At 42.9% G+C, this 21,719-nt stretch overlaps 2 protein-coding genes across 5 annotated transcripts in view; one reads left to right on the plus strand and one right to left on the minus strand.

The window, feature by feature from the left end:
- Nucleotides 1-21,719, minus strand: part of RUNX2 (RUNX family transcription factor 2) — a 359,432-nt gene that overhangs the window by 294,911 nt on the left and 42,802 nt on the right. The window lies entirely within an intron of this gene.
- SUPT3H (SPT3 homolog, SAGA and STAGA complex component) overlaps nt 6,321-21,719 on the plus strand; it is a 496,390-nt gene continuing 480,991 nt past the window's right edge. The window contains exons 1-2 of one of the 3 annotated variants that reach the window (XM_008262998.5): nt 6,339-6,622; nt 12,044-12,082. The gene's annotated coding sequence lies outside the window, so the exon portion shown is untranslated. Of the gene's footprint in view, nt 6,623-9,302; nt 9,326-12,043; nt 12,083-21,719 lie in introns of those variants that run through there. The other 2 variants (XM_089333878.1, XM_008262999.5) reach the window with 2 other exon arrangements.

Here is a 21,719-nt window from a genome sequence, read left to right on the forward strand (position 1 = left end):
TCTAATCCCGGCTGCTCCTCTTCCAGTCCAGCTCTCTGCTGTGGCCTGAGAAGGCAGTGGAACATGGCCAAGGTCCTTGGGCCCCTGCACCCGCATGGGAGACTGGGAGGAAGCTCCTGGCTCCTGGCTTCGGATTGGCGCAGCTCCAGTCGTTGTGGTCATTTGGGGAGTGAACCAATGGATGGAAGACCTTTCTCTCTGTCTCCCCCTCTCACTGTTTGTAACTCTACCTCTCAAATAAATAAATAAAATATTAAAAAAAAAAAAAAAAAGAAGAGGAGCAGCTGGGACCAGAACTGGTGCACATATGGGATGCTGGTACCCCAAGCCAGGGCTTTAACCTGCTGTGCCACAGCGCTGGTCCTAAAATAAATATTTTTTTTAAAAAAGGGAATGAGCTCTGAGTTTTCTTCTCAGTAGTAAAAACAATAATAATGAAAGTCAGCATTTATTAAGTGCATATTATATACAAGATATTTTATATACATCCTCATGTAATTTTCTTTTTGTTGTTGTTAAAGGTTTAAAAGTAAGATTTATTAGAATCAGAGGCCTCGAGCCAGAGTGGCAGGGAGGGGGGCTCCAAGAGAGGCAAAACCCTAAGGTGTCAGTGATACTGGGGTTTTTAAGCACAATTCTGGGGGAAAAAATCTGACATTCAGTTAAAAGGTGGGGACAAAACCCACCAAAAGTCCTGATTTGCAATCTTTTATCCTACTTGGCTAGCTCAGAATAAAAGAGCCTTCAGAAGGGCAGATACTTACTTGGCTTTACAATAAACTGGGAGTTCTGAAGGAATAGCCACTCCCTTGCTATTCTCATAAGATTGGAAGCTTTCTAGGAGTGGGCAGGCAGATTTTTTTGACCTTGCTTAAGATTTTGCATCCTCAATTTCCAGTGGGATCACCCTGACTGCCTATTAACCCATCTGACTCCTTACATCCCCCGCCCCAGCATCATGTAATCTTCATAACTAGGCTTTGGAGTTCATATCACTACCCTTGATTTAAGGCGGAGGCAACTGAGGCTTAGAGAGGTTGCCTCCTTTGACATCATTCTTTGCTCCAGTCTTCTAGTGCACTCACATGATTACTTCCTAATTGTATCTTTACTACAATTATGCATATAAATATGAAATAATTTATATTAGAGTTGATAGCTTTGAAGGAAATTATTTCCAAATTGCTTAAGAAAACTTACTAAGGAGCTGCAGGGTGGCCAGTAAGCCCTCAGAGACTTGGGCTGCTAGAATCTGAGAAAAAAAAAAAAAAAGACAACCTAACTACTCAGCATTAGAAAGAAAAAGAAGATTGTGATTGGGGAAGAGCAAAGAAGGATTGAGTAGGAAGGGGGACATTGTGGAGAAACATGCAATATAACATGAAGACACTTAAGACTAAGAATTTACTCTTAAGTTGTGTTTCTATGATGTAGAAACACATCTCTGATGGAACAAAGACATAAGCCTCAGCCATTCTTGCCCATTGCCCAAAATACAGATAAACATTGGAATGTATTCCTTGCCCTTGAATCTCAATTGGGTTTCACAGCCTATTGCCTTCAAACCCCACCCTGCATTCTTTTCCAGGTTCCAAGGCTCTGCCAAGTTCCAGGAATTCACCTCTGCCTGCTGCCCTCTACCTACCCCCCATCCCTCGCCCTCCTAAACATAAAAAGGCCCGGCACCTGGGGGTCAGGGCCTTCAGCCACATGTGCCGTCAGTGGTGTGCGTGGGCAGTGGGTCACCCACCTCTACAAATTCATTCTCTCTGAATAAATTCGGTCTGGCTGTAAATTCATACAGCGTCTTCTCTATTCTGCACCTCTTTTCCTAACATTTTGCTGTCCCATGTGAAGAGGCCCCAATTTGCAGCTCTTTTCCTAACACTCTCAAAACTCATAATCTCAAAACTTAAGTGAATCTGCAGTGCCTACACAGAACTTTGTGGAAATGCTTTTGGATAAAATCTATGAATGTGGGGGCCGGCGCTGTGACTCAGTGGGTTAATGCCCTGGCTTGAAGCACCAGGCATCCCATATGGGCGCTGGTTCTAGTCCCGGCTGCTCCACTTCTGATCCAGCTCTCTGCTATGGCCTGGGAAAGCAGTAGAAGATGGCCCAAGTCCTTGGGCCCTTGCACCCACTTGGGAGACCTGGAAGAAGCTCCTGGTTCCTGGCTTCAGATAGACGCAGCTCCAGCTGTTGCGACTATCTGGGGAGTGAACCAGCGGATGGAAGATCTCTCTGTCTCTACTTCTTTTTGTAACTCTGTCTTTGAAATAAATAAAATAAATCTTTTTTTTTTTTTAAAGAAATCTATGAATGTGGATGTCTGTGGAATAGGGGCAATTAGAGGTTCATTCATAAATCTCCATTCATATAGCAGAAGTGGAAGATCGGAGCCAGATGGGACTGTGGGAATATTTGCTCCCCAGGAATATGAAGAAATCTTGGGATGGCCATTTGGCTCACAAATGAGGTAGAATTGAAGTAAGCAGGCATATAGGTTAAAATCAATTAGGTTTGTGAGCTGGAAGACCACACTTTCGTGACTTCCCTGTGTGACCTCATGCCTCTACCTGGCTATACCTGGGTGCCCACCAGCCAATCAGGTTAATTAAACACTCCCCTTTGGAAGTGGGTTAAAAGCCTGGGGCACAGTGTGTCCAGCCTTCTTCTCGATTCTTCGCCCTGGCCTCTTGCTTTGAGGTGGCTTGCTGCAGCCCTGCACCCCCAGGGCACGTGGCCACACAGCCTACGCTTCCTGGCCTAGATGCTCCTCCACGTGGCTGGTTCCTGGTGCTCGGTACGAACCCAGATTTACCTCTCTTAAATAACTCTCCTATGCATCTTTCGCACTAAATAAAAGCCTAAAATGTACCATGCTGCCTCGTTTATTTATGCCGGTATGTAGAATTCTCTAAATATTAGGCAAGAACCCTCTTGGGCTTATTAATATTGGGGATTTATTAATAACTATATGGTAATATCATATGGCAACCCAAATTCTGGTAACATGTGGCAGCTCAGATGGCACTTCTGGGGAACTTTAAGGGGCCACATTTTCATATATATTTTAGGGGGTCATTTCTGAATGACGTTAAAGCCGATCTTAACCTACATCTTATAAATCAAGGAGGTCTTAGCTGATACTGAGGTTATACACATTACAGCACTTTTGCTCTTGTTTATATTCCTTTGTGTCTCCTAATACATCCTATTGAAGGCAGAAATTATGCTATTCATATTTACAGACCTAATTTCTACTAATGACTGGTGTATCTAATGGGTCCTCATAATTGTCATACTGACATAAATTTATTGAATTAAAAAGAAATAATCTCTACAGGTTGAGATATGAATTTTTGTTGAATATTCCAATGTCTAATGCAGTAAAAACAAAAGCATAAAATTACTAAAAAATTAATTACAAGGTGGAAAATAACAATAACTGTAAACAACTGGCATTTTCCATATTAGGAACTTTCCATTTCAATCCTGAAAACCATCCCACCTCTCCAGTGTTCTTTCTGTATTTTACAGTGGAGGACACTTATTTTCAGAGTTTGAATGGCTTGTCCAAAGTACTACAACTAATTAGTGGCACTGAAGCCCATATTTTACATTCTATCCTGATTAAATTAATGAGATGTAGCCTGGAAAGTCACAGTTTATGGTGCATTGATATAAAGCTAAAAATAAAAACGAAGTTTAAACCTGTTGGTACAGTTCCCTGATCACTATTTAACAACTGATCTAAGCATTACGTAGTCAAAAAAGGTTTATTGCATCCAGCTTCAGATTGTGAAGTAGCAATAGTGGGTTGTATTCACCACACTGTGGTTTATTTCACATGGCACCAATTAATTTTTGGCCCTATTTCCACATGTAATAGAAAAGGAAGGTAGTTATCCAAATAATTCACTGAAATACATCCAGTTTGACACTTTTCAAAGAAAATGCTTTAGGAAACTGTATGTTTCTGTATATTTGCCTCAACTGAATTTTCTAGTTTATTTTCAGTTTTTTTTTTTTTTTTTTTTTTTTGACAGGCAGAGTGGACAGTGAGAGAGACAGAGAGAAAGGTCTTCCTTTTTTGCCGTTGGTTCACCCTCCAATGGCTGCCACGGCTGGTGCGCTGCGGCCGGCACACCGCGCTGATCCGAAGGCAGGAGCCAGGTACTTATCCTGGTCTCCCATGGGGTGCAGGGCCCAAGCACTTGGGCCATCCTCCACTGCCTTCCCGAGCCACAGCAGAGAGCTGGCCTGGAAGAGGGGCAACCGGGAAAAGAATCCGGTGCCCCAACCGGGACTAGAACCTGGTGTGCCAGTGCCGCTAGGTGGAGGATTAGCCTATTGAGCCAAGGCACTGACTGAGTTTAGGTATTTTTAATAATCTAATGGAAAAATATTTTTGATCCCATTGTATAAAACAATGCTGTCAAACTACAAGCAAAATTATAACTTCAATTTTAAAAAATGGATTTTAACAGATTCTAGGAGGTAGCAGCACTAACATTGCCCATAAGGCTTCAAAGTTAAGACATCTGCCATCAATACAATTTCCTCAGAGCGAATTTTGAGCTCCCTGTACCAGTGCTTGAACTCAGCTTCCTTTCTCCACATCCATCATTAACTCTTGTTGCATGTGATTAGCCTGTGTCTAAGAGGATCTCTCTTCTATTCTGTCACATTCGGGGGTACTTCTGATGCAGGTGAAACTCCTGTGCAAGAACTACCATGGGTACCTGCATTGTGGCAAAGTGGGTTAAGCTGGTTACTCATATGGGTGCTGGTTCCAGTGTCGGCTCCTCCACTTCCAATCCAGCTTCCTGCTGATGTGCCTGGGAAAGCAGTGGAGGATGGCCCAAGTCCTTGGGCCCCTGCACCCATGTGGGAGACTTGGAAGAAGTTCCTGGCGCCTGGCTTTGGCCTGGCCCAGTTCTGGATGCTGTGGCCATTTGAAGAGTAAACCAAATCCAGTGGATGGAAAGACCTTTCTCTCCGTCTGTCCCTCTTTGTAATTCTGCCTTTCAAATAAAATAAACCTTTTTTTAAAAAAATGAGAAATTTAGTTGGGTGTAAATTTACTTAAAACGATCTGCTTGGAGTTCTATTTCTTTAGATGTGTAATTGATATTTTCTTTTTAGTTTTCTAACTACTTTCTTGGTAATGTACTCAAAAAAGTTTTCAACTATTGCAGAAACCAGACTCTCTTTTTAGGAGGTTAACGGTGTTACTTTTCCCTATACTGCATACTCTGCCCAGCATTGAATGAAATCCTGATTTACACATTATGCTCAGCTCTGACACCCTAGATATATTTCTGGAAGTTTAAGTGTTTGGCAAATATTGAAGTTTGGGGCGATTAAAGAGAACCAAACATAAAATTAACAGAAGAGTTCCACAATCCACAGAGGAAATAATCAAATAAGTTGCTATTTTTAAACAATATAAGCAAATAGGAGGAAGGAAGGATTATTTCAGAATACATTTACTCATAAGCAAGAAGATAACTGAAGCAGTAATGCTTAAAAAGATGTGGAGAAGCCTAATAGTTGATTCCCTATTAAATGTCTTATAATATTTGGCGTTCTGAGTGGATGTGAGCATGGATAATTAGTGTTTTTCCCTAAGCAGCCAGAAAAGAATGTTAAAAATATAAATAAGACTTCAAAAAACATAGAGTGAAAGCAACCGCAATCATTGTTTTACGACTATATAATTTAAAGAACTACATCTGCATTGATCAAACGTGCGAGCACAGGATGTACAGTTCACTACTGGGGTGTGTGTAAGATTAAAAAATGAGGAACAGGCCAACTTCCTAAGGAAAAATAAACATAGGCTCGTCCATAAAAAGCCTCTAAACAGAGTTTTCAGTAACAAAAACACGGTCTTTAAACGCCTGAGCTTAACAGAATTAGCTGGGGGGAAAACTAATCGCGGACCGTCTCCCAGCACCTCCTGACAGTCTCCGGGGAGCTGGGGGCGGCAGGGCCAGCTGGGACGTCACCGTCCCAACGCAAAAGCCGGCGAAGACCCCCATCACCCCCACTTCTGAGGCGAAGCTTCTATGAGCCAGTCTCTGACCTGGCGTTGAAAACAAACTTCCAGCGTCCGTCACCGTAGGCAGCAACAACCCTATGACTCTCAGCGCCAGTCCTAAAGAACTCGCGCTCAGGGCGCAAAGAACCCTAGCCGGATCGCAGGTCGTCCACACAAGCCTCCCAGCACGCCCCGCTCTCGGGCTCGCCGCGTGGCTGCGCGCGGCCCTCACGAAGCCCCACCCCCTGGCAAGTGTGGCGGAAGTAGCCTAGGAGACCGCGCGCCACCTGGCCGAACGCGCATGCGCCTGCGCCGCCAGTGCCGGGGGCGTCGAGATCGCTACCTCCTCGGTCCGCACAACCCCAGCCCGAGTCGGGCTTACGCCATCTTGCGCCCCCCCAACTCCTGCCACACAGCCGAGTCACCTTTTTCCTCTCTAGATTCTCTGCCATCCCCCCTCCCCGCCCCTTTTCAATCCTGTCGCGGGCCGCAGCAGGAGAAACCACGCCATCTCTACCCCCACAGTCTCCACGCGGGACGCGCAGCCGTGCCACAAGTGTTCTTAAAGCAGAGGTTGTAGGGGGCGTGGGGGGCGGCGCGGGGGGTGGCTGGGGGAGCGCTCAGGGCGCCGGGAGGGACGCCGAACGCTGCCCGGCGACGCGGGGCCCCTGAGCCGGCCACGCCCCGACCCCGGGAGTCGCCGGCGTGTGCGCGGGAAGAGCGGAGGGCGGGCGGCTGCGTGAGGCTGCGGCCCCGCGCCGCGTCGGTGCGCTGCCGCCCGCGGTGGCCTGGACTCTTGACTCCTCCCCGCCTGCGGGTGGGCGTGGGACGCGGGCCGCGCGCCGAGGCGTCGCTCGCGTGCCACCTGGGCAGCCTTTCCAGGGGAGAGTCCTTGAAGGAGGCAATTGTTGCTTGATAGCCCGTGAGGAAGTTAGGTGGGGTTAGTGGACTTCCAGTTTCCATGCGAAGGAAGAGAGCACCTCTGCCCTCGCCGGGGTGAGCCCGCCTCTGCGACCCTGGGCAAGTTCCTTAGCCTGTGTTTGCCTCGGTGTCCTGGAGGAATCGTGGTAGCCTCGGTCAGGACTGCGAGCGTGACACGCTAGCTGGATGTTGGTCCTGCTTACTGGCTAACTCTTGGTCTCCACGTTTCAAGAGTTCAGAGTGACTGTGACCTTGTTTTAAAAATCATGTCCGACAAGTGAGAGTGAAAATTACGGGGGCAAGTGGGATACATCTGACACTCAGAAGGTCTTGGGCATGCTGCTATGGCTCTACACGTTGATAAGTTAGTGTGTCCCCAAGTTTATAAGCTTCTGCTCGGAAGAAAGGAGTTTATGTTGATCCTGAAGAGGCCCAGAGCAGACCACTGCAAAGGTGCATTTGAACACCACATTGAGGTTGGAGCTGGGGGAATTTCTGGTGAATTCAGAAATTCCTTCAAAGAGGCTGAGTTTGAATGTGAGGAGCAGTTTCTTGATAGTCCTTTGCAGAGATGGGATGCGCTTGGTTCTGCAAGTTTCTTGTTATGGATATCAAGCAAAGTATGCCTAGGTTTAGAGCCCCAGTGTCCCATAGAACTTTCTGCCATCTGATGTGTGCCATCCCAGTATGGTAGCCATTGGACACTTGAAACATCACAAGTGTCACTGAGAAGCTTAACTTTTTATTTTATATTTTAATAAATTAATTAGAATCTACATTTAAACAGCCACATGTGGCTAGTCATTACTGCATTGGGCAGCGTAAGTTTAGAATACAGATTTTGAGAACCCTTCCAATTCTTGATTGGATTGAGTTTTAAAGCCAACTCTCAGAACATTTATTGCCTAAGGCAATCATAATTATATTCAAATAATGCCTTTCATTCAAATACTGTAGTTCAAAGCCTGGGTCTGTATTTATTTACAGCTTGACAAATTAAAGCAAAGCATTCTTTTGACTCCTACATTGTACAGCTCTGTCAGATTTAACAAGAGAGCCATAACAACACTCCCGGGAGTTTCCTTTAACAGTTTTAGACTGTATTGTGCTCATGAGTTTCCCACTATCTTGTATCACTTTGGTTAGTTTTCAGTAAAAAGTTTTCAAGTCTTCAACATTTTTATTCCTGGAGTTTTTTCCATGTGAAAAATGCGTGTTTTTTTTTTTTTAATTTTATATACTAAAACGATTTGATAAATTTTAGAAGTAACTTTTGAGCATTGGAACACTTTAGAAGTATTTTTACAGTTATTTGTATTCAAACATTTTAGAGATAAATGCAATTTTGTGATGTTTCACAAGATTACTTTATAAAGATCCTTTGAAATATGTATCTTATTTCTCAAGCAATTTTTTTATATACTGAGGTATGAAAATAAAATTTCCAAAAAACTTTTATGGGCAACACCCTTAACCGTAGCCTTAATGTCTATAAAATGGTACCCTTGGTCTCAAGGCTGAACGTTGTTTTAGATCTGGAACAATAACTTTCAGCTCATGAATTTAAATCATATGCAGAGAAAAGCCCCTAACATACAAAATCAGAATGAGTTATTCTTATGTCAGGTGACTGTATAGCTTATTTTTTCTGGGACAGTCATGGTTCAAAGCCTGACCAAGCATAATTATTAATCGAGCCCCTTTCACTATTAAAAAAAAAGTCCCAATTGAGACCATGTACTGACATGGTCACTGTATTTTTAGACTTGTTGAAATTTGTAATACATACTTTTAGAAGGATAAACCATACTGCAGTCTCAGGAATATACTTACTCTAGAACAATGACAACGTCACTGCTTTTGTGCTTAATTAATAGATGAGGTATGTGGCCATTAAATGACTTGTCCATTTAATCCACTGGTAATTTAAATATTTTGCTTTGGGTAGAAATTTTGGACAGCTTGTGTTCTTTTTTTTTCTACCTTTAAAAAATTTTTTTTTGACAGGCAGAGTTAGACAGTGAGAGAGAGAGAGACAGAGAGAAAGGTCTTCCTTTTTCTGTTGGTTCACCCCCAAAGTGGCCGCTGCGCTGATCTGAAGCCAGGAGTTTCCTTTTGGTCTCCCATGCAGGTGCAGGGCCCAAGGACTTGGGCCATCCTCCACTGCAACCCCGGGTCACAGCAAAGAGCTGGACTGGAGGAGGAGCAACCGGGACAGAATCCTGCGCCCCAACCGAGACTAGAACCCAGGGTGCCAGCGCTGCAGGCAGAGGATTAGCCTAGTGAGCCACGGCGCCAGCTTGTGTTCTTTCTGAAAAGAAAATGAATTTTTGGTGTAGAGAACTCCAAAGAAAAGTTAGGTTTCTGTGTATAAAGATCTAATCTTATCAGAGAAACAATTCTGAAGCTTTTTTTTTTTTTGAAAAAAAATTTTTTTGACAGGCAGAGTTAGAGAGAGGGAGACAGAGAGAAATGTCTTCCTTCCGTTGGTTTACCCCCTATATGGTCACTACCGCCGGCGTGCTGCGCTGATCCGAAGCCAGGAGCCAGGTGCTTCCTCCTGGTCTCCCATGCAGGTGCAGGGCCCAAGGACCTGGGCCATCCTCCACTGCACTCCCAGGCCACAGCAGAGAGCTGGACTGGAAGAGGGGCAACCAGGACAGAATCCGGCGCCCCAACTGGGACTAGAACCCCGGGTGCCGGCGCTGCAGGTGGAAGATTAGCCAAGTGAGCTGCGGTGCCAGCCCTGAAGCTTTTTTAAACTATAAAAATCACTCTTGGGTTCCATGCTGTGATATAATAGGCTAAGCTGCCACCCGCAACACTGGCATCCTATATGTTCCTGTCCTGCCTGCTCCACTAATCATCCAGCTCCCTGCTAATGCACCTGGGAAAGCAGTGGAGGATGGCCCAAGTACTTGGTCCCCTGCACCTGCACCACGTCGGAGACCTGGAGGAAGCTCCTGGCTGCTGTGGCCATTTGAGTGATGAACCAGCAGATGGAAGCTCTCTTTCTCATTCTGTCTTTCCCTCTCTGTAGCTCTGACTTTCAAATAAATAATATTGAAAAAATGTGGATTTAAAATAATTTTTGCACCAAACTTATTTTTTTTTAAATTTATTATTATTTTTTTGACAGGCAGAGTGGACAGTGAGAGAGAGAGACAGAGAGAAAGGTCTTCCTTTACCATTGGTTCACCTTCCAACGGGGAAGAATCCGGCGCCCCGACCGGGACTAGAACCCGGTGTGCTGGCGCCACAAGGCAGAGGATTAGCCTAGTGAGCCGCGGCGCCGGCTGCAAACTTATTTTTAAATTCAATTTTCCACAGACTTTGAAGTACCCTTATGTTTGTCTTGTTGGGTGATTGAGCAAAAAATGTGAACATGTGAAGATACCCTTTACAGATTCTAGATTTATTTTTCCATGCTTGCAATGAATCTTTCATTCCTCTTTTTTAGTGTTAAGTGTATTTTAACCAAATTAGACATGTTGTTGAATTATTTAACATAGAGCTCTCATGAAGTCTAATATTTCTTTTTGTAAAAGATTTATTTTTACTTATTTGAAAGGCTTAGTTACTGAGAGAGGTAGAGACAGAGAGACAGAGAGACAGAGAGGGGGGGGGGTCTTCTGACTGCTTGTTCATTCCCCAAAAGGCTGTAATGTCTGGGACTGGACCAGGCTGAAACCAGGAGCCAGGGTCTCCCACATGAGTGCAGTGGCTCAAGCACTTGGGCCATCCTCCAATGCTTTTCCAGGTGCCTTAGCAGGGAGCTGGATCAGAAGTGGAGCAGCCAGGACTTGAACTGGCACCCATATAGGGTGCCGGGACTTTAACCTGCTATGCCACAGCACTGGCCCTGAAGTTTAATATTTTTAAATTAAACCTGTAGATTGGAAGAGAATCTTGATGTTTAAAGGACATGCTTCTGTTTTTGGCCGGCGCCGCGGCTCAATAGGCTAATCCTCTGCCTTGCGGCGCCGGCACACCGGGTTCTAGTCCCGGTCGGGGCGCCGGATTCTGTCCCGGTTGCCCCTCTTCCAGGCCAGCCCTCTGCTGTGGCCAGGGAGTGCAGTGGAGGATGGCCCAGGTGCTTGGGCCCTGCACCCCATGGGAGACCAGGAAAAGCTCCTGGCTCCTGGCTCCTGCCACCGGATCGCGCGGTGCGCCGGCCGCATCGCGCCGGCCGCGGCGGCCATTGGAGGGTAAACCAATGGCAAAGGAAGACCTTTCTCTCTGTCTCTCTCTCTCACTGTCCACTCTGCCTGTCAAAAAAAAAATAAAAAAAATAAAATAAAAAAATAAAAAAAAAAATAAAGGACATGCTTCTGTTTTGCATTCTTGTCAAGTGCAGTTACTTCTTACTAAGGAATATAATTGATTCCAAAATTTCTCATATATCTAAAAAGTTAACCATTAGTGACTCAGTTTTATGTAAAAACAACAGTGTTTTGGTATTGGGAAAGAAAGCTTGTTATGTGCTATTTGTCAGAATTGAGATTTTGTGTATTTTTGGATCTGGTAAGCACATTTGCAGTGCACTTTAGGGAACATTTTGCAAAGAATATTTTTTTTTCTCATTTTAAGGCTTGGTTTTTCTGTAAGAGAGTACTGGGTATGAAAGCACATGGAATAGAAAGTAACATTAATATGAGACTAAAGAAAATATGATAATGGAACCTCCTGTGTCTCACATGTATTGGGCTCCAATGTCTATAACTCATGCAGCTAACTAGGATATATAAATACCCTATGTTTGTTTCTTTTTATCTCTCTTTGTCTCTTTCTGTCTTGCTTCCTTCTAGAAAGAAAGAAAGGGGAGGATTTTCATAGTTTACAAGATGTTTCGATATTATTTCCAATTCAGATATATTTTTTGAGTGATCCTGTGATAAGCACTGTGGTCTTCACACTCCCTTGAAGAGACAGAAATTATTCCTGTTAAGTGGAGAAACTAAGTTATGTTGGTTAATCCTTAACAAAAACCTTTTTATTTTAATTTTCCCCCTTATAATATCTCCCACAAAGCTTCTGCAGGATTTCATCTCCACTTGAATATCTCATTCACAGGTACTTCAAAGAGTTTGTGGAAAAAAGTGGAATTAAAAGGTAAGTTTATTTTGGTTTGAAAAATTTTAAAATCCATGTTTAGATAAACTACATTTCCATGAACTTTTTGAAGATCCTACATATAAATGATTTCAAAAATTTTTTGCATGAAAGTTACTTATTTCAGTTCCATTTTCTGTGTTTTTCTTTCTTTTCTTTTCTTTTTCAATTTATATTTATTTAAAAGGCAGAGTTACAGAGAGGAAGATACAGAGAAAGAGAAATCTTCCATGCCCCTCCCCACCAACCCTACTCCAAATGGCTGCAATGGCCAGGGCTGGGCTAGGCTGAAGCCAGGAACCAGGAGGTTCATCCAGGTCTCCCATGTGGGTGGCAGGGATCCAAGTACTTGGGCCATTTTGTGTTGTTTCTCAGGCGCAATAACAAGGAGCTGGATGGGAAGTGGAGAAGCCGGGACACCAGCCGGCACCTATATGGGATGGTAGTGTTGAAAGCAGAAGCTTAACCTGCTGTTACAACACTGGCTGCTTCCATGAGCTCTTGGAAGTACTCTCATAATCTTCTCAAATTTGACATAGTTTGAACTGAGCTCCTGGCTTTTTCCTTTCCAGTGGTTTTTTTTTTTTTTTTTTTTTTTTTTTTTGACAGGCAGAGTGGACAGTGAGAGAGAGAGACGGAGAGAAAGGTCTTCCTTTGCCATTGGTTCACCCTCCAATGGCTGCCATGGCTGGTGCGCTGCTGCCGGTGCACCGTGCTGATCTGAGAGCAGGAGCCAGGTGCTTCTTCTGGTCTCCCATGGGGTGCAGGACCCAAGGACTTGGGCCATCCTCCACTGCACTCCCTGGCCACAGCAGAGAGCTGGCCTGGAAGAGGGGCAACCGGGACAGAATCCGGCGCCCCGACCGGGACTAGAACCCGGTGTGCCAGCGCCGCAAGGCAGAGGATTAGCCTAGTGAACTGCAGCGCCGGCCCTTTCCAGTGTTCTTGATCTCAGTAAATGGAGCCACCATTCAATCTGTTGTTTCTTCTCATACTCAGTGTTTAATCCATCAGCAGGTCAGCTCTGCCTTTAAAATATATTCTGGAAATTGACCATTTGTTGTCATGTTCACCTGATACACTAATTTGAGCCAGTGACTTTTTGTTTGCAAAATGTCAGCAACTTCCTAGCTGGTTTCTTTGAGAAACCTTGCTTCCTTATAGTACATTCTCACAGTAGCTGGAGTTATCTTTGTATTTTACTTAAAAGTTTTTTCTTTAGTTAATTTACTTGAAAAGCAAAGAGAAAACCTAGACCATTTCAAGTAACTAACTTCTGTTTTCTATTTATCTAGTAGGGTTACATTACATTGAAGTAAAAATTTAAAACATTATTTGAGAGGTGGAGAGAGTAAATGAGAGAGAGAGAGAGAGATATACAGAGGGTGGCCTCTCATCCACTGGTTTACTCCCCCGATGCCTACAGCAGCTTAGGCTCGGTCATGTCAAAACTGGGAGCCAGAAGCTGGAACTTCAATCTAGGTCTCTTGTGGGTAAGCCATGACCCAACTGTTTGATCCATCATCTGCTGTTTCCCAGGTTGTGCATCAGCGCAAAGCTGGGATTGGAAGTGTAGTGGACACTCTGAGAAGGGATGTGCACATCCCCAGCAGCGTCTTTATTTATTTATTTTTTTTTGACTTGTTGCTGTCTTTCTCCTAACCTGATGTTAATTGTAGTGCTAAATAACTTTATGGGAATTTATGGGAAGTATATTTGCCCTTTCCAAAAGGACTAGATGGTAATGAGAGCTTTTTGGTATCACAAGCATATTTTTGGAAATGTGTTTTTTTTTTAAATGAAGATTTATTTATTTGAAAGAGTTACACAGAGAGAAGAGAGGCAGAGAGAGAGAGAGAGAGATGTCTTCCATCTGCTGGTTCACTTCCCCCGGTGGCTGCAATGGCCGGAGCTGTGCCAATCCGAAGCCAGGAGCCAGGAGCTTCTTCCTGGTCTCCCACATGGGTGCAGGGGCCCAAGGACTTGGGCCATCTTCTACTGCTTTCCCGGGCCACAGCAGAGAGCTGGACAGGAAGTGGAGCAGCTGGATCATCCCACATGGGATGTTGGCATTTCAGGCCAGGGCGTTAACCCCCTGCGCCACAGCGCTACCCCTCCCCCCCTTTTATTTTTAAAGATTTATTTGTTTACTTGAGAGGCAGAGTTACAGAGAGAGAGGCAAAGGCAGAGATCTTCTGTATGCAAGTTTACTCCCCAAATGACTGCAACAGCCAGACAGCTATTGCACAATGGCCAATCAAGCCAGGAACTGGGAGCCTGCTCCAGGTCTCCCATGTGGGTGAAGGGGCCCAAAGACTTGGGCCATCTCCCACTGCTTTCCCAGGCTGTAACAGGGAGCTGGATCAGAAGTGGATCATCCGGGACTCGAGCCAGTACCTATATGGGTGGCAGCAGTGCAGGTGGCAGCTTTACCCACTATGCCACAGTGCCTGCCCAACCCAGCAGCATCTTAACCACTAGTCCAAATGCCTACTCCAGGAAAAGGTGACCTTTTTGCCTACAGAGCTTTAGGAGATGTGTGTATTGCTACCTCTCAGATCTTATCTTCTACTGCCTCTTTGTTCACTTTGCTGTACATCTGTACACTGTCCTTAGGAAAACTTGGTACTTTGTTTTTTTTTTTTTTTTTTTTTGGCTTGAAAGTTCTCTAGCACCCCTTCCTGAGTTTCATTGAGGTCTTATGCTAAATTTCACCTCCTAGTTGAAATTAATTTGTTTTCACAGTATTTGTCATAATCTCAAGTTATATTTATTAATGTGCTATACTTCTTCATGACAATGAATTTCTTTTTATCTGGCTTAGTCATTAGTATATTCCTACTTCTTATGGCAGTGTGTGGCCTGTAGCAGGTGCCCAATAAATAAGTTATGATAATAACCCAAGTTATAAGTAGTGTTATCTTTAAATAAGAAGGTACCATTCTTATAAGTGGAGGGAGTAAAGGGAGCATACATCATCTTTGGTAAAGGAGAGAGGAGGGGGCTGACGCTATGGTATAGCGGGTAAAGCCACCTCCTATAGCGCCAGCATCCCATGTGGACACTGGTTTGAGTCCTAGCTGCTCCACTTCTGATCCAGATCTCTGCTATGGCCTGGGAAAGTATAGAAGATGGCCCAAGTTCTTGGGCCACTGTACCCCTGTGGAAGACCCAGAAGAAGCTCCTGGCTTCAGATAGGCACAGCTCTGGCCGTTGCGGCCATCTTGGGAGAAAACCATCTGATGGAAGACCTCTCTCTGCCTCTTTGTAACTCTGCCTTTCAAGTAAATAAATACATTTTTTTTTTTAAAAGAGAGAGGAAGGAGTTACTAAATTCGCTGGTTATTTGTACAGTAGATGCTTGCTTCTCCTGTAGCTGGGGGGAGGGATTTGGTGTGGAATAGAGGTTTGTTATTAATATAAGTTAATTATAGTAAAATAATGTAATGCTAAGTTAACATAATTAGTAAACTAAATTAGACAGGAGAATTCCTTATGGTTTTGTAACTAGGAATACTTCTTGGAGATGTTGAGCTTAGGTCAGATATTTGGATTTGGGTAGGTGAAGAGGTGTTACATTTTTTCAAAAGGTACTAGAAACAGGAAGAAGTGTAGGAGAAAGGTTCAGAAATACATTGGGTAGTTTGGAAGATACTGAATGCCTGATTTCATTGCTATAGAACAAAGATTGAGGAGGACTGATGTGACTGTTTTTAGACAAGTTTGAAAATCAGGTTTTTTTTAAAAAAAACTTTTCTTTTTTTTAAATTAAGATTTAAAAAAAAATTATTTGAAAGGCAGAGCTATGGAGAGAGGTAGAGAGAGACCAAGAAATCTTCCATCTGCCGGTTCATTCCCCAATGGCTGCAATGGCCAGGGCTTGGTCATGCCAAATCCAGGAGCCAGAAACTCTGGTCTCCTATGTGGGTGAAGGAGCCCAAGTACTTGGTCCTTCCTCTGCTGCTTTCCCAGGCACATTTGCAGGGAGCTATGTAGGAAGTGGAGTAGTTGGACTTGAAATGGTGCTCCTGTAGGATGCTGGTGTTACAGGCGGCTGGTTAACCCTCTGCACCATAATGCCTGCCCCTTTTTATATCTTTCAAAGTCTGCTTGAAATGGTGCATATAGAAGTATATTGGAATTACCACTGTGTTACTCCAGACACTACATACAGACTTTTTATAGGTACTTTAACATTTGATATTTTTTGCATCCTCAGAGGTTCAGTGACTGCTGGGTATTATTTTTCATATTGAGAAATTTAGATCATGATGTACATTGAGTTTTTTTTTTTTGTAAAAGTAAAATGCAATGTATAATAGTGTTGGTTGAACATAATTGCTTCCTCCCTTTAAAGATTTTTGGAAATGGAAATTTTCTAATTATAAAAATTTTTTATTTTTATATTATGTGGGTTGTTCAGTATACCAGTGATTAGGATTGAGACTGTAGATTCTCAGGATCAGTATATAGGTTGGCTAAATTAGTTTTCCTTAGCAATGATGATTGAAGAAATGATAAAAACATTCCATTAGTTTTTAATTAGTGGGTTGACTGATAGATTTCACAGTCTAGATTTTAATGTTGCTTTGAGGGTGCAGGAACTAATAATAAGGTTCCCAACTCCTCTGGGTCCTCTAAGCTTAAAGATACTTCATGATATTTCTTCTTTGATCACTTAGTCACCACAAATATGAGCTCTAAATAGAAACTTCATAACATAACATGTTTACTGCATTTTGTTTGCAGTATTTGTGGTGTGCAATTTTACTAGAATTAGAACTTCTTTTTCTATCAGTATTTTCTGAGGAAAACGGTATATCCTTAAATCCATTGTTTTAAATTAAAAAGTTGATTTTTTTCTTGTCTGGGACAGGATTTTACAGGTGTGACTTAATACTAGTTATTGGTTTAATGATCAGGTTTAAATAGTATTAATCAGAAATGAACCTTTTCCTTGGGTTCACATTTTAACTGGCATGTTGAAATAATCTAGGTCCCAATCTGCACATCTGAATTCATTTTGTAAAATATGGCAAACAGCTGCATTTCAATCGAAAGTTGAAACAACTGCAGGACATTAACCCATTGAGAAGATTACAGTAGGTTTTCAGTTCCATGTTAACTGTATTTATTAGAGAAAATTGACTTGAGTCCTCCTGCTTCTTACAGACTTTTTTTTTTAATGTCTGGAAGAAAGGAAATAAAGCATTTGAAAATGATAGAACTTTGATGTGTAAAGAAGTTAATGTCTAAAGAAGTTAATTACCTAAATCATCAAACAAAATATGGGTACGGGAAATAATTATTTTAAAGAATCTAATGAGCTATCAGCTCATCATGTCAAGAAAAATGTTTTTCACCTGTTTGATTTAAAAACTAAATAACTTGACTGTGAAAGGGTGATCATGGTTATAATAAACAAGGTTTAGGACCCTTTACATTTGCAGTAGGGAGACAACTAAAGAAAGCTATGGTTTTAATATGAATTTGCTTTATGAAATACCTTCTCTTCAGAAAGAATTAAAACAGGGTGAGTGGATTTGAAAATGAAAAAAGGGAAAGATTGCTCCAGCAGTGTCTCAGTACATTTGGCCATAAGATAGTTTCACAAAATGAAATGTATATAATGTGATGTGTGTCAACTCAAATCATAGCTGTGTTTTGAGGTTAGGATTGATACATAATCTTTAACATTTTCTCAAAGATATCTCTGTCAGTCAGCTGTTGAGACATTAGGGGAACATTTTCTGAAGTCTTCTAGAAATCCAGTGTTCTTTTTATTTGTTTGTTTGTTTGTTTTTGTAAAGCGTGTTCTGATTCTACAGCTCTTTGTGGAAATCTTTGGTTTCTTTCCATTTGCCCCAGTCTTGGAAGGTGATACCATTTTTCTTTAAACTCAGGTTTCAAATGGTAATGTTTCTTTTCCTATGTCATTTGTAGGAAAAATACTTATTCCAAAAATCTTTATGAAAAAGTAGAACAAATTTAAGCTTAAAGAAGTGATGGTCTTTTTTGGCATTAGAGTCTGTGTGTTTGAGAATTTTGGTTGTCAGGTTAAATTTGAGTGCAATTTTCTTCTTTTCCCTCTTTTTCTCTGCTCTTGTATTCTCTGGTGGTTTTGGCCTGGCCTTTTGGGCCCTCAGACTAGACCAGAGGGATATTGGAATATTCTAGATCTAGTCACTTAGCTAATGTGCTGCTTGTCTGACATGTTTGTCTTGCTGACTTCTCAGAAGTGTGATATAAAGCTCATCTCAGGCGGTGAACTGGGTAGCTTTTTTCCAGTTTCTTTTATTGAAGCCCAGCCTGTCTATCATCTCAGCCCTTGGTGAGTGTGTACTTGGTTTAGGTTTTCTGTGTTAATTTTTTCCATTATTTTGAAAAAAGTTTTTTACTTATTTGTGAGGCAGAGAGAGAGAGAGAGAGACAGAGACAGCAAGAATGAGTGTAAGAACATGTGAGCTCCCATAGTCTGATTCACTCCCCAAATGCCTGCAATGTCATAATAAATAAAATAAATCTTTAAAAAAAAAAAAGGGAGGGTCAGGGCCCAGCATTGTAGCGCAGCAGGTTAATCTGCTGCTTGTGGTGCTGGCATCCTACATGCGTGCCAGTTTGAGTCCTGGCTGCTCCACTTCTGATCCAGCTCTCTGCTAATGTGTCCAGGAAACCAGCGGAAGGTGGCTCAAGTTCTCGGACCCCTGCAACCATGTGGGACACCCAAAAGAAGATTTATTTATTTATTTGAAAGGCGGAGCTACAGAGAGAGAGAAGGAGAGACAAAGAGAGATCTTCTATCTGCTGGTTCATGCCCTAAGTGGCAGCAACAGCCAGGACTGGGCCAGGCCAAAGCCAAAAGCCAGGAGCTTCTTCCAGGTCTCCCACGTAGATGCAGGTGCCCAAGTACTTGAATCATCTTCCACTTCTTTCCCAGGTGCATTAGCAGGGAGCTGGATTGAAAGTGGAGCAGCTAGGACTTGAACTGGTGCCCACATGGGATGTGATTGCTGCAGACTGTGGCTTTAACCTGCTGAACCACAGCGCCGGCCCCTGTCTTCTTTCAAAATAATAGGGGTTGGGGCCGGCACTGTAGCGTTGTGGGTAAAATTGTTGCCTGCAGTGCTGTCATCCCTTATGGGCACCAGTTTGAGTCCTGGCTGCTCCTCTTCTGATCCAGCTCTCTGCTATGGCCTGGGAAAGCAGTAGAAGATGGCCCAAGTCCTTGGGTCCTTGCACCTGCATGGGAGACCCGGAAGAACCTCCTGGCTCCTGGCTTCTCTGATCAGCGCAGCTCCAGCCATCGTGGCCATTTGGGGAGTGAACCAGTGAATGAAAGACCTCTCTCTCTCTCTTTCTCTCTCTCTCCCTCTCTCTCTCTCCCTCTGCCTCTCTGTAACTCTGCCTTCAAATAAAATAAATAAATCTTAAAAATGATAATAATAGGGCTCCTGGCTGATGCTGTGGTGTAGCAGGTGAAGCAGTTTCTTGCAGTGCTGGCATCCCATGTGGGCATTGGCTCAAGTCCTGGCTTCTGCACTTCCTATTCAGCTCCCTGCTAATGGCCTGGGAGAGCAGCAGAAGATGGCCTAAGTATTTGGGCCCCTGCACCCATGTAGAGATCCCGAGGGGACTTCTAGCTTCTGGCTTTGGATTGGTCTAGTTCCTGCCATTGTGGCCATTTGGGGAGTGGACCATGGATGGAGAAATGTGCTTGTGTGTGCTTCTCTCTCTCTCTCTCTCTCTCTTTCTCTCTCTAGCTCTGCCTTTCAAATAAATAAATATTTTTAAAAAATAGGGCTCAGCAGGAGTCAAAGATAAGAGTGTGAGAATTAAATATTTTTTTAAAAGATGTATCTTATTCATTTGAAAGGCAGAGAGACAGAGATGGGTGGGGAGAGATAGAGATAGAGATAGATCTCTTCCATGCACTGGTTCACTCCCAAATACCTGCAACAGCCAGGAGTGGGCCAGGCCAATGCCTGGACTGGGAACTCAGTCCAGGTCTCCAGTGTAGAACCAGCTACTTGAGCCATTACCTGCTGCTTTCTAGGGTTCATGTTCCCAGGGAAGCTGAAATCAGGAGTGGAGCTAGGAGCTGCGTCCAGACACTCCAGTATGGGATGTGGACATCCCAGTGGTGTCTTCACCACTATGCCAAACACACACCACAGGGCTGAGAGTGAGCTGGATAGACTAATAGTTGTAGGTTTGTCAAAAGTGAAAACTGAACTTGCTTTATAAGAAAACTACTTGGCCGGCGCTGCGGCTCAATAGGCTGATCCTCCACCTAGTGGCGCTGGCACACCGGGTTCTAGTCCCGGTTGGGGCGCCGGATTCTTTCCCAGTTGCCCCTCTTCCAGGCCAGCTCTCTGCTGTGGCCTGGGAAGGCAGTGGAGAATGGCCCAAGTACTTGGGCCCTGCACCCCATGGGAGACCAGGAGAAGCACTGGCTCCTGCCTTCGGATCAGCGCGGTGCGCCAGCTGCAGTGCGCCAGCCGTGGCGGCCATTGGAGGGTGAACCATCGGCTAAAGGAAGACCTTTCTCTCTGTCTTTCTCTCTCACTATCCACTCTGCCTGTCAAAAAAAAAAAAAAAAAAAAAAACAAAAAACAAAAAACAAAAAACACTACTTAATATTTGTTGAAATTGATGTCTTTTAGTGAAAGTCTTCAAGGTGTTTGAACTTGTATGATTGTGAGATATGAATAATCTAAATTTATAAGGAGGTTAAGAAGGGGAATTCTTGATGTCTTTTCTTTTGATTATAATAGCCAGCATTAATTATGTGCTTACTGTGTGCTAAGTAATGTTCTGAATCTTGTATATGTTATTCATTTAATTCTCACAACTCCATTAAGAAGGTAGAACAGTCATTCCTGTTTTACAGATGAGGAAGCAAAGAAATATCTTGCTCAAAGGTCTAGCAAAGTAGCAGAGCCATGTTTTGAACCTAGGCAGTCTGACTGCAGAATCTACCCTCTTAGTCTTGTATACCTAGAGTTCTCTGTACTGCTTTATTTTATTGTATGTTGCACACTTTTTACTTTCTTTAGAATTTTTATTTTAAGGGAACATTATAACATTTCAAAATCTATGTACAGAGATGAAATAATACTTATTTTTGGAACTTACTATGTGATAATTGAGGATATACCTTCTTTCATGACTCTAACGTTATTTTGTTTCATTTGTATTTATTTAATGCTGTATACATTAATCAAAATGGCACACATTAGGATTGGCATCTAGTTTTCTCATACATGAGCTTAATTTTATGAGGGAAAATGCCATGTTTTAAATTGGATGAATTATTTGCCTGTAATATTATACATTATCATGTTTACTTTTGCTGTTGATTGATCTTATTTGTGTTTTAGGCTTAATGGGAATTCGATTCTGCTTTTTAAAAAAATTTTATTTAAAATTTTTATTTTTATTTTTTAATAGATTGAATATAGTTCAAAGATACAATTCCAAGAATATAATGATATTCCCTCTCTCCCTCTTTCTTTTCTTTTTTCTGTTCTTTTTCCTTCCTTCCATCCTTTTTTCCGTCCTTCCTTCCTCTTTAGTTTTTGAGATAATATTTGTAGTTTACATTACAGTAGATTCTGCTTTAGTTTTCTTTCTTTAA

This window comes from Oryctolagus cuniculus, chromosome 5 (genome assembly GCF_051225735.1).
Source record: "Oryctolagus cuniculus isolate XC-2025 breed Fujian yellow rabbit chromosome 5, ASM5122573v1, whole genome shotgun sequence".
In the NCBI taxonomy this organism is placed as follows: domain Eukaryota; kingdom Metazoa; phylum Chordata; class Mammalia; order Lagomorpha; family Leporidae; genus Oryctolagus; species Oryctolagus cuniculus.